The sequence below is a fragment of the Melanerpes formicivorus genome, unplaced genomic scaffold, assembly GCF_026170545.1.
Source record: "Melanerpes formicivorus ecotype bairdi unplaced genomic scaffold, bMelFor1.0.p_v2 SCAF_28, whole genome shotgun sequence".
Classification (NCBI taxonomy): Eukaryota; Metazoa; Chordata; class Aves; order Piciformes; family Picidae; genus Melanerpes; species Melanerpes formicivorus.
This window is the reverse complement of record NW_027142380.1, coordinates 453,499-466,588: the sequence shown is the minus strand read 5'-3', so window position 1 is coordinate 466,588 and position 13,090 is coordinate 453,499. Positions and strand designations below refer to the sequence as shown.

The window sequence follows — 13,090 nt, the reverse complement described above, 5'->3', positions numbered from 1 at the left end:
TTATTTATCCTACAACACAAACATGTAGTCATTATTTCATAGAGATATTTCAGGATATCTCTATAGCACCCTGCGTGGGAGATGAAGAAGCAAGGCCTGTAGTCATCTGGGAATAATAAGAGGTGAAGAGCTGGTAGAAAGTGCACATCAAAGAGTTATTAGCTAACAGTATCACAGTATCACCAAAGTTGGAAGAGACCTCAGGGATCATCGAGTCCAACCTGTCACCACAGACCCATGACTAGACCATGGCACCAAGTGGCATGTCCAATTTCCTCTTGAACACCTCGAGGGATGAGGACTCCACCACCTCCCTGGGCAGCACATTCCAATGGCTAACAACTCTCTCAGTGAAGAACTTTCTCCTCACCTCGAGCCTAAACTTCCCCCGGCACAGCTTGAGACTGTGTCCCCTTGTTCTGGTGCTGGTTGCCTGGGACCCTTCCTTTCCTAGATTATACTTTTCTGATTCAGTTAAAGTTGTTGCCTCAGCTACACTGCTTTGCCTGAGATTTTCTTATTTACTTGCTATTAGCAGTCAGTTACACAAGGGGTTGTACTTTTCTTTCTACTGGGCACAGTCACTGTGAACCCTCCTGTATCAGCTGTGACACATTCACTTTGGGATGGTGACTTCTCCGAAATATCTAGTGATATAAGTTCTTGGAACATACGGGGAAGGAGTCTTCTGCTGTACACGTGGGAGCATGGCTACACAGAGATAATACATGTCAGCTCCAGAGGACTTGTAACAGCAAGCTTTTTTTCGTTGCTTTCATCATCTATATATGGGCTGTTACTGGAAAGCATGTGACTTCCTGAAGTTCAGCTTCCTGTGCTTGTAAACATGTGTAAGAATTCCACTTTCTGATTGCTGGCAAGTGAGGTACTTCTCAGTAAAGTTCTGCTCTGCTCTCCCCACCCTTCTCTCCCCCCCCCCCCCCCCCCAATATAAAAAACCAAAACAACCCAACAATTTTCTTACCTTATGCTTATCTTCTAAAATTGCAATATTCAGCCATAACCATCCTTTAGAAAGCTGGGATGTACTGGCACAAAGGTATGAAAATTCATCTGTTTCATTATTTATGGTGCAGTTGTCATCAACGACAAAAAAAGTACTGAAACGAGATGATAATAATTAAGCACACCCAGCTGCATTTTCTCTAGAAAATTTTCCACATGCTCTGAGTGTGGGAGAACTGACTCATCCTTTATGAAGAAAATGCAGTATAAATCCTGCTAATTATTTGTGCTGAATATGCCATCTAAAATTTATCTACTATAAGAGAGTTACAGAGCTGTGGTACTTTTTCATTAAGGCACCATTAATATTGCAGCTGGCTATGCTACAGACACTCTGCAAGATCTTGAGAAGTCATGCCTCAGATTGGGTAGAAATGCTTTAAAGGGCTTTTGTTCAACACATGTTAGTATTTTTCCTTTAAATGCACTTCCCTGGCAAACAAAACAATCTCAGTGACTCCAGTAAGACAAAAAAGAAAGCCTCAGCTGCTGCTGAAATTCAGAAACAGAGGTTATGCAGCACCAAGAAATACTGTGCGTTGTTAAAGGATTCTTTGAAGGAGTGTAGGACTGGAAGTGACTCTCCTGCCATTTATTAACCTCCTATCATTAAAGGCCACTCTCAGAATTAGCTACCAGGCTGTTCATTATCAGTCACTATTACATAAAATTAGAAACGAGGGATTGGCAATGCAACAGAAACCATGACACATCTTAGTCCCCACTCAGGCTATTTCACAGAAGGTCTCTGTGTTGAGTGATACCCATTCCTGGATCTGCCACAAGTCCTCCCAGTTCCAGAAATGGACCAGCTGCAGCAGAAAAACCTGTGTGTAGCAGTATGTGCTTGTATAAACTCAGGCAATATAGCAATATACAGGGAATAGGAAAGGAGAAGGGAGATGAGAAAAGCAGCAAATGAGAAGATGCAAATTACATCAAGCTTGAAAGAACTTGTCAAGGCCTTATCCTGCTATAGATCAGTTGCCTTAAGTTAGGTGAGCTGCTCCACCTTTCTGATAAAATAAAATGAATCTTCATTGCCATTCGTATCCAGACTCATGCTCCTGTCTGGCTGTCTCTAGGATATGCAACAGGAACCTAATGGAAAGCACCTGATAGCATCAGACACATAAGGTGGTTGATGTTCCCTCTGCAGCCCAAAATGTTGCAAAGATACAAAATAATATTTTGGGCTGAGATGACTCAGAAATCAGTATCAGCCTGCCAACTTGAAAGGCCCTAGGATGTTTGCCTCAAATAGTATCTTGGTAACAAATTCGTATGTCACATTCACATACACAAATCCATACATAATGAGATTAAAGGTCACAGCTGCTTAGGAGAAGCCCTGACAATAATGGAATACAACACCAAAAAAAAAGACTCCACTAGCTACAAACAGAAAACTTATAGTCCAGTGGCATTTCATTAAGTGAACTGATCTGTTTCTACAGCTCTGCTCCACAATGGCCTGCAGCAAGAAGAGCCCGTTCGGTTTTTTGGTTGGTTGGATTGGTGTGGGTGGGTTTTTTTTCCCATGTTTTTAGTCTGTCATTTTTATCATGCCTGGCTTTCAACCAGGAGCATTACATTTCAGGTAAAGGGGTTATTCTGAAGGCTTATGGGCTTTCTGATAGGCTGAAAACAGTTTGTTTGTTTGTTGTTTGTTTTGTTTTGTTGGTGGTGGGATTTATGCCTAGGAAAAGTTCCCTTTGGTATCTAGGAGCTCAGTTAAGAGGCCAGGAATGAGCCCCTACATTATCTATTAACAATTGACATGTGAACCTGTTAACAGTTTATTTTAGGAATGTCATCATGAAGATGAGCTCTATAATCAGCAATAACAAGAATAACTAAGAATGAGAACAGTCAGACTGCATCTAAGAATCAAGAATTCCTGTCCGTCCTCCAGAAACATTCCCCTGCAAAGGGGATGTCATGTACCTTGAGATGTTTACAGATTGCATCAAGGAAAAAGAACCAAACAAATCTACTTTCAAGTACACTGGAGATTAAGTGTACCTAAGGAGATGGACTAGGTCAGCTACAGGGCTAGATTATTACCGTTCTGAAGTCACCAATCAGTTAAGCCATGACACAAGCTGGCTGTGAATATCCTGTAACATGCCCCTACCCTAGAGCCTTTCCTTACTTTGTGTGGTCATGGGTTGCATGTGCAAACTACGACAGTTTCAAGCATCACAATGAGATCTGTGCTTTCTTTTCCCCTGGGTTATTCTGCAGACTGGAAAAAGGTATTTGGGGAAATGTTTAGGAAACATAGCCTGCCTGAAATTGTGTATTTTGAGCTCAGCACTAAGTAGGAGTTAGCAGTGTCTTAAAAGAAAACACAGTGCTGCTTTAGAAGTTTAAGTTAATTTCCATGACTGGAGTAGAAATCTCATACTGGATTTCTGTGTGTTTAACATGAAACAGAGAAACCTCTGATTTAGAGTTCAACATATTTCAATGGATTCCAAATAGCCTCAAGAGCAGCTCCAAAACTAAAGGTAATTATGAAAATAAGCGCTCAAATTTCTCCAACAAACCAAAGGATTGGTTTAAATTCTGAAAAGAAACATGTGGAGACTGGTCCATGCTGCATGACCTGAACCAGAGATGCAGACTGGCTCTGCACTAATCTGGTCATGTCTGAAGCATGACAATGAACAATCTCTTATGGCTTGCACTCAAGAGATACACACATGAAGCCTTACATACAAATTCAGTTTGGATCATGCTGCAAAACTAGGTGTCCTCAAGAGCAAAGCTCCCAGTGTCCTTGGCATGAAACCTGATGATTAGGCATCATTTGCTTGACCAATTACACAGATTCACAGACTGCATTGAGTTGGAAGAGACCCTCAAAGGTCATGTTGAAGCTGTACAGGCTTGGCATAAAGTCATTCAGTCATAAAAAGGTTCATTAAGTCTTTATCTTGATAGAAACAAGCAGCATCAGAGAGTTTCCTTGCTCAGAAGTCCCTCAGCCTGCCCTGTCAGTGAGGTCAAGGCTCAGGAAATCTTACTTCTTGCTTTCAAGGATCTAGTTCACAGTTTCATCTCCTGGCTTCCTGTCTACTAGCATCTATGCTCTGGGGCAGTATTTTAGTCCCTGTAATAGTAATCAGAGAAAACAGGGAACTTGGTTTTGCCTTACTGTGTGGCCAGCATTGGCTCATAGCACTTTGCTCGTCACTGGATCCATTATTGAGCCTGAGAGCACCCAGGAAATCCTACTGGCTGCAAAACTCTCCCTGTCTGTGAATATCTCTCAACATAAGGGTACAAAATAAATACCACACAACGGTATTGACTTTACTTCTGCGTTGTACTTAGCACGTAGTCACAGCTAGGTATTGCACCACACAGACTTAATGTTTGCTTTTCAACGATGGTCTCTTTTGGCTTATCAGCCTCCAGGCCCATTTCCTACCCTGACTTGAACCTGTGCTAATGCTATACTCCCTCCTAATTGTCCCAAATCTTTTCCTTGTCTCCTCGTGCTCTGGGATTGTTCAAGCTACCCATTTTGTACAGATGCTAGTATGGTGTTATAACAGCCCACCTGACTTACCAGCACTCTGTTTATTTTCAGAGGAGAGTTTGGCAGGTTTACACAAAACTCAGAGGCTTAGCTACAAAGAGACTTGTACAGCAGAGACCCTGACACTGGATGTGTGACAGCAGTCTGATGCTCACAAGGTTGTGCTGCGGAGCTTTCCAAGAAACAGAGCTGCAAGTGCAGGGTCCTGCATCTGGGTCGAGGCAATCCCAGGCACAAATACAGGCTGGGCAGTGACTGGCTGGAAAGTAGCCCTGAGGAGAGAGACTTGGGGGTGCTGGTGGACAAAAAGCTCAACATGAGCTCTCAATGTGCACTTGCAGCCCACAAAGCCAATCAGATCCTGGGCTGCATCAGGAGAAGTGTGGCTAGCAGGTCGAGGGAGGTGATCCTCCCCCTCTACTCAGCCCTGGTGAGACCCCACCTGGAGTACTGTGTCCAGTTCTGGAGCCCCTATTACAAGAGGGATGTGGAGGTGCTGGAATGTGTCCAGAGAAGGGCCACAAGGATGATCAGAGGGCTGGAGCGCCTCTCCTATGAGGACAGACTGAAGGAGTTGGGGCTGTTCAGTCTGCAGAAGAGAAGGCTCCGAGGTGACCTCATTGTGGCCTTCCAGTATCTGAAAGGGGCCTACAGGAAGGCTGGGGAAGGACTTCTCAGGATCTCAGGTAGTGATAGGACGAGGGGGAATGGAATGAAGCTGGAGGTGGGGAGATTCAGGCTAGATGTGAGGAGGAGGTTCTTCACCATGAGAGTGGTGAAAGCCTGGAATGGGTTGTCCAGGGAGGTGGTCGAGGCCCCGTCCCTGGAGGTGTTTAAGAGCAGGCTGGATGAGGCTCTGGGCGGCCTGATCTAGTGTGGGGTGTCCCTGCCCATGGCAGGGGGGTTGGAACTAGATGATCCTTGTGGTCCCTTCCAACCCTGAATGAAACTATGAAACTATGAAACTGAAGCACTATGAGTCCCTGGTCTGGGCTAAGCATTTATACCACTAACAACTGCTTATTACTGCTGATGTGAAAAATCTCCAGTAGCCAACATTTTAAAGACCTTTATCAAAAGCTCCTAAAACTGACAATGTTTTTCTTAATGATGATAAAACACAAAATCAGTAGTGTATGCCACACTAATTTTCTGGTCTGCTGGCATTTTCCACATTTATTTCATAGTATGAGTATTCTAAAACAAACCATTAAAGTTCCAAATAAGAGTGGTTTGCTCTTACAGATGTAAATTCAGGGCCTAACTTTGGTAGCTTTTGAAACTCAGGGACAGCAAAGGAAGTAATTTGGAGACGGGCTCAAAGATAACTACCTTACTTCTCTGTATCCATTAGCTGTACAGACCTTATTTGGGACATACATTAATTCACCAAAACCTAGGTTAGCTTCCACACCAAGGTATTCATCTCATCACCAGGGACTTCTTATACAGCAATAGTGCAAGCACACCTCTCAAATGTCTAGGAAGAGGAATAAGACCTTCCAGGTTACACTCTAAAATTTTACTATAACTTAAAAACCATCCATCTCATTCCATTGACAATACTGAGTCTTACTTTTGCTTGGCAGATCCTGTTTCCCACAGATCTGCCTCTCCTCTGCTTCTCCTTGTCCCACATCCTACGCCTCAGAGCTTCCCTCGCTCTCATCTCCCTAATCATCTTGGACTAATTTCCAGAGATCTACTTTTAAAAATACAGCAGCTTGCTATAAACAAGCTAGTCTTGTCAGATTTAAAACTTGCTCAAGTTACTGAGGCAGAAGAGGGGGGAAAAAAGGTATTCCAAGGGGACTTGCCTTGTTGTGACCATTCATCTGTCTACATCAGCAGTTCCCAAGCTTGTCAGCTCTCAACCTCATTTCCGGGCTCCTGACTTCTCTTCCATCAGCACTCCTAAGGGTCATGACCCTGACTTTGGAAACTTCTCATCTGGATCAGTCAAAAGTGACGCCTCGAGAATAATTTTCTAGTTGATGCCATGTTTGTTTACGCTCCTGAGTGGTGTGATTACCCTGAAGTTCAGGTTCAAACTCGTCTCTTTGCTTGTTTGTAAGTCTGGAAAGAATTTCTGGGTGTCACTCAGCCAACAGATAGTGAACTCTGTAACTTTTGACTGTTCTGGTTAGAGACAATTATATCCCAAGTGACCTGGTATGGCATTAAGCACTTGGCTGCAAAGTTCAGCTGTGCCTGGATGAAGCAGAGATTTTGCTTCTCTGCGGAGCATTGTTGTTTTCTCTACTTGCATGTCTCAGTCATTCAGATATAACAGATACCATACTCAGACCACTTCTTATACAGTAACACATTTTCATCTGCCACATGGGCATCCTTGCTGCTTCACCCACACAACTGCATGAACCCTCACAGCTGCTTCTCTGCACATCAGTTTGCCTTTCCCTACAGTCACTGAGAATATGTGGTCAGTGGAATTTTTAATGTTCACATTTCTAACTCTGCTTTGTCATCTTTGCTTGCTGGTAAACCAAGGTAGTAAAGTGGTTTGAACAGATTTTGAAAACACTATTAAAAACTTTCCAAAAATTTGCACTTTGGATGTGCTGCAGCCAGTCCTGCTTTGGAATTTCCCTGGAATTAAAATAACTGGTAATTTTTCAACTACCTGTTTCTCCTATTTTCTCATCATATCTCTACTCAGCCTTTCACTTTGCTGCCCAGAGGCTCTCTCTCTCATGTGGTGCTCTCTTACTCTAAACCTAAAGCAGGTTTTTTGGCTGTTTCATCTCAGTGTATTTCAATGTCACTGTTTTTCAGTTTTAACAGCCAAGAGATATCTGCCTAGACACACCAGGATGGAATTTGGGGAATGTAAAGTGGAAGCTGAGCAGCAGTGGTAGCACCTGGGAGTGGCCAGCCTTCATACCTGCCTTGGGAAAATGCAGAATGTAAATCTCAAGTCCAAAGGCAACCAGTTAGTATAAGTATATGAAAGGAACCTCCACTGTACATACAGCTGAAGGACATCAAATTGCTGAAGACCAGCAGAGGAGACAGGGAAAAGAAAGACATTTGATGTCTGTGGCTTTGCACCACTCAGGCACGTGTGAGTACATGAGGCAGTTAGGTAAAACCTCTTTTTGCAATTATTCAGCCTCCATAGAAGGTTTAAACATCTGACTTTGGTTGCTGCCAATAGAAGAGATTAGGGTGAAAATGCTTTAGCATGAAAGGCAACCACTGAAGACAACATCAGGGCTTCTCTTACCCTCAAATATGAGGGCAAAGCCCCACGGCCTGACAGTGCAGGCCAGCAAACAAGGAAAACTAAGTCATGCTTTGTTAGAATGAAACTTGGTGAGTGCCAGAGCACTCCATCAGCAAGTAGTTCCTGTTTGAGCTTGTAATGATTTGCGTGAGACCATCACAGCACTTTCAGAAGGGCCAATGATCCCTACTGAATTGCAAATGGCTTTCTCTTTCTTCCTGTATTTTGTTGACACATTGTGTTCATAAGAGTGCACCAAGGTCAGGTTTGCCTTTCGCTTTCTCTAGTGCCATTATGACATGGAAAACTGGTGGAGATGTCAAAGTGATCAGGCTCAAGAAGCCGGTGTGGTTATTGCTACAGAATTAAGCATACTCTGAAATAAATCTGCCTGAGACATTTCTTGTTTCAGCCAGGAAGCTTCAGAGAGGCAGGAGATTACAGGTTTGGGGGGAGTTCCATGCTTGCAGTTAAATTTTGTCCTTTTTTTTAAACTAACTAACTAACTAACAAAAGCAAAACAAACACAACCAAATTAAAACCCAACCAACCAAACCAACCCCCTCCCCCCAAACAAACAAACAAACAAACAACCCCCCTCCCAAAAAAAAACCCACAACAAAACAAACAAACACAAAACCCCAGAACTGGATTTGCTTCAACTAGGATGGAATTAAAATTTCTGGCAGAGAGGATGCAGCATTGGACAGATCCCAAATCTGCAGATATGAATCCATCCTCATGGTCAGAAAACGTGCATCATCATGGATCATGTTCTACAGAGAGAGAAAAACTGTACTGCTAAATAGAAAAGAGATATCAAAATGAAGATAATCTTTATTTTTTTTTATCCTAATAATACACATTAAAAGAGGATTGGTAGTCCCCAGCTCTGTACAGATTTAATGGAATTTAGTTTAAAAAGTGCAGGTGGACAACTGAAAAGGTTTTAATCTGTGTAGGAGGTTAATCATCCTTTTGGAGAGAAGGTCCACTGTCAAAGGTTCACAGCTGAAAAACCAATTGCAGATACACAGCATCCATGCAATCAGGTTAAACTCAAATGAATTGTCACATGCACAGGCTCATTTCAGGGATGTATGGAAGCACCCTTTGAAGTGCAGATTTCATATGGGGATGAATGTACAGGTGCAACATTTCTAATGCTTCCAAGAAAACACAAAGGGGCCTTTGAGGAAAGAGGTTCCTTCAGCCTGAAGCAGAGGTTCTTCTCTTGAAGATTACAAGACCATTCAGCTCATGTTTGGGCTCTTCCTTCTCATCCAATAACATCAAACAGCATGTGGGAGTGTTGGAAGGTGGTAGATTCGCTCTTGTCAAAGACTCATTCAGGAATCTTTTTATTTTCTAGTGGCAAGGTCAGAGGCGTTATTGATCCACTAGAATATGGCACTGCCAAACACTTTTCAGAAAAGGTAGAGTCAAAGGACAAGGGAGTGAAGTTCAATGATATCTCCACCATAGTTTTCAAACACACACATAATCATAGAGATCTAGGTCTCTTCTAGAACTGCCAGTGCAAACAAGACTGCAAGAGATACCTTCAATATATATGTTTCAGACTTCAGGGTACCAGAAGGCCCCCACAAACCAAGAATAATTTGGGGAAGGGATCGAGGGGACGTTAGAAAAGTGCATAAAAGATTAAAATACCTTTTTTAAAAGGAAGTCTTGTGCAATCATGTAGCAGCTGCAAAGCAAGGGATGAAGAGAAAGTCTAAAGTGAACTTTTCTGGCTGCTCTGACAGCCCTCCTCTCAGAGGAGTGAACGCTGAGCTGGCACATGTTGGTAAGGTTCCCATTGCCAAGGACTGTACATAAATTGATGGTAAGGGACCCATTCTGCTTGATTTATTACTGAAAAGATAATAATGTTTGCTCAGTTTACTCATTTATCAGTTTTGAATATGTGCCCATTAACTACATAAACTACATAGAGGGGAAAAAAGCAGCTGGTGGAAGGATCCTGCAAAATGGCAAGTGAATTCACTAAAAATCTGTAATTATGAGTAAGAATAACTGTCAGGAAGTTCATGGGACCTTGTGCGTGACTGTTGAAGGGAAAAGATCTAGACAAGATCTAATTTGTGAAACTGAAAAATCCATGTAGTCCTGGAAAGGAGGAAATGAACTTTTTGAAATAAGAATGCAAAAAGATTAATTCACCAGTTTGTTACTTTTTACCCTAAACCAGCTGAATAGACAGATATGGAAAACCAGTGCAGCTAGGCATCAACATGACAGCAGTGAGTCTTACTGCATGAGTTCTCAAAGTAAGAAGCCTGACTATATTATATTATGATACAGATCACATCTGAGACACCAAATCTTCAATCCCCAAAATAGAAACATTTTATCTCTATCTTGGAAATGATAATGATGCTAAAACCTTAGAGGCTGATGAAATTAAGACAACTTTCTTTGAAGGTGCTGAAAGGCACCAATGCTGAAACAAGACCAGGGAATCTGAAACTAGTACACACAAGATTATATGAATCAACAGGACAGCCCAGAGATGCTGGGGTCAAGTAGGCAGGGTAAAAAAAACAAGCAAACAAATAAAAAGATAGCACAGGCTATGGGGTTTTGAACCTGTGTTTGAACACATTTACATTCAATATCTGCCATGCACAAAAGCAGAACCTATTTCTGTGCCCTACCCTTGAGGAATGCTGCAATATTGCCTTACAATGTGATACTCACGAGATGGGCACTTCCCTAAATTAAGTGCTTTCTAACACCAGACAGTCTTTCAGACTTGCTTTTAAAGTAGATACTTGTTTAAAATAGCTTGCTGCACAGTTACTTGGAGTCACATGCTTGTGCCATTGATCACCCAGAGAGTATTTCACAAATTCTTTGGGAAAATACTCAGACTTGCTTAGATGAATAACAGAGCTATGTCTGTCACAGGAAATCCCTTCTTGGCTTGGAACAAACTGAAGACAGAGGGAGATGTTTCCACAGCTAGCACCAGAACTAAGAGTAAGAAGTGAGAGGTGCTCAGATGTAGGTTTGAATTCAATGAATTGACACAAGTAAACTGTGTGAGGTTGCAGAACTGGAGAAGGCAGCTGGGATTAAACCTGATCAGACCCTGCTGTTTCAAGAAATGCATCTCTGCAGAAGAAGCAACAGAGACTGATGAGGTCATGAAAAATGGAGGAAGACATGGACAGGCACAACCAGAGCTAAACCCAAGAGGGTAGCAGAGACTGCTAGGTGAGCTCAGCTACCTCTTACGAAGAGCAGTGGGGCTCCCCTTGTCCCTGGCTACTGCCTGGCGGGTTTGAGAGGAGCTCACAGCTATGAGGTTTGAGTGAGGGGCACTAGTGTGGTTTTAGATTTTATGCCTTCTGAATTTCAAAATTTGTGTGTCACTGCTCTGGGAGCATCAGTGTATGGATGGAAAAGCAGATCCCTATTCCCAGATATCCTAGTGGCTTACGCATAGCAAGGACAGAAAGAGTGGCACAGCAGTTTTAGAGGGACAAAGTGATGTTTTGATCTTGCATGTCCCTTCCTTTTCTCTGGTATCAACTGGAGCACCCTGAAGATAGCTCTAAGATGTGCTCTGCTTCTCAGCGTCCACAGTGGGCCCCGCACAGCAACAGATTTCAGAATGGTCCATTTGCAGCATTTCACAAGCTGGAAGGAGGATACAAAATGCATTGTTGATTCTCCTGTCCCTCTTCTACAGCCTCTGAGAGCTGTAAGGACAGCATAAGGGAAACTAAGTACAAGTAGGTGTCAAGTCCTGCTCCAAGAGTGGCTGAGAACTTTGATAAACAAACTGGCTGGTAAAGGTGACTGGGAAGTCTGATGTGTTTAAGTGTAAATCTTAGAGGACAGATCATTCTTAGAGAGGATGCCTTCAGTTATGTTCAGGATCACCACAGACCTCAAGCAAATACTCCAAAAGGCACCGAGTATTCACTACTAGGAACAGGAACTGCTCTGCTGAATTCTGCAATCCCATGCAAAGCAAGTTGCAACAGAACTAAACCCCAAAATGCTGCAGCAGGGCTGTCGTGTGGCCATCTGCTGTGTACCACCAAGGCCGAGCAGCCTCCTTTATCTCAGCCACCTGTGCAGGTGGCCTGACTCATTCTCTTAAGCATACCTGACGGACTTAAAAAGAGGATTTAGCCACCTAGAATTGAGCATCAAAACCACACTGAAATTAAAGGGCACAAACAAATGGTGCAAACAGCCTGTCTCCATGCAGTCCAAATGTGAGAGAGGGCACTGAGTTCTAATGCTGCTGTAAAAATTCTTGCAGAAACAGGAGATCTATTGTATTTATTGCAAATTTGCTAAGTAAGGTTAATAGCCTGGCATTGACCCTGCCTCACATGCCCTTAGTAACACTGTGGTGCTTTGTCCCATGAAGATTTTACAGCAGAAGAGATAACACATGGTCGACAGGCTATTATAAACAGGTACTTTTCTTCTCCTTTGCCTCCCCATGGCCTCTACCCCACTGTAGCAGGGAAGATAACGTTTCAGCCAGAGAATGTATTTCCAATGCCAGCCTGTAACCAGCTTATGCCTGAAGAAAAAGAGACTGATCAGCCATTGAGGTCTTTATCCTGGTGGTTGAATAGCCTATGTGAATATCAACATTATCACAAATCATTCAATTGCTGAAAGTCATCTTACTGTCAGAAGGAGCTGAATGGCAACCTTTTGTAAATCCTTATGTACCTCCATTTACAGCAGCTGAGCTGTGGGAGTAAGTAGACCTATTTTTCAGCTAGCGCAATAATCAAGCCATTCCTCATTTAAGAGTGAATTCATTTGCCATGGTATTAGTCCCAAAGAACAGTTCCACAGATTGATATGCAATCTCCAAATAAAACTAGGACCGAGCCGAGGGTGCCAAAATCCTTTATTCCTCAAAACACATTTAAAGTCCCCAGCCAGATTCTGATCTTGGCATGAATCTGAACACACTGAATTAAATACAAACGCCCTCGCTTTAGACCAGTCTTTCTCAGTAGCCCCAGAGTGGCCATAAAGATCAGAATCTGTCCTTAAGATCTCTGCATACTAGCACTGTGCAGAACTAGCTCCAGACTATTTATAGCCCATGCTATATATACACGCTGCAGCTTCTAAAAGTGTATTTTATCTTTTGGGAGGACAATGCTTTCAGAAATGTAATAAAAGGAAAAGGTTTTGTTACAAAAAGAAAAGGAAAAAAAAAAAAGTCTACTCAAACCCTTAACCTGGAAGAGTGGCCC

General features: G+C 42.7%; 1 long non-coding RNA gene across 2 annotated transcripts in view; it reads right to left on the bottom strand.

The window, feature by feature from the left end:
* Window positions 1-1,091: 1,091 nt before the first annotated feature.
* LOC137449046 (uncharacterized) overlaps window positions 1,092-13,090 on the bottom strand; it is a 59,238-nt gene continuing 47,239 nt past the window's right edge. For both annotated transcript variants that reach the window (XR_010989306.1, XR_010989307.1), the window contains exon 3: window positions 1,092-1,121. This is a non-coding gene — a long non-coding RNA (uncharacterized lncRNA). The remainder of the gene's footprint in view (window positions 1,122-13,090) is intronic.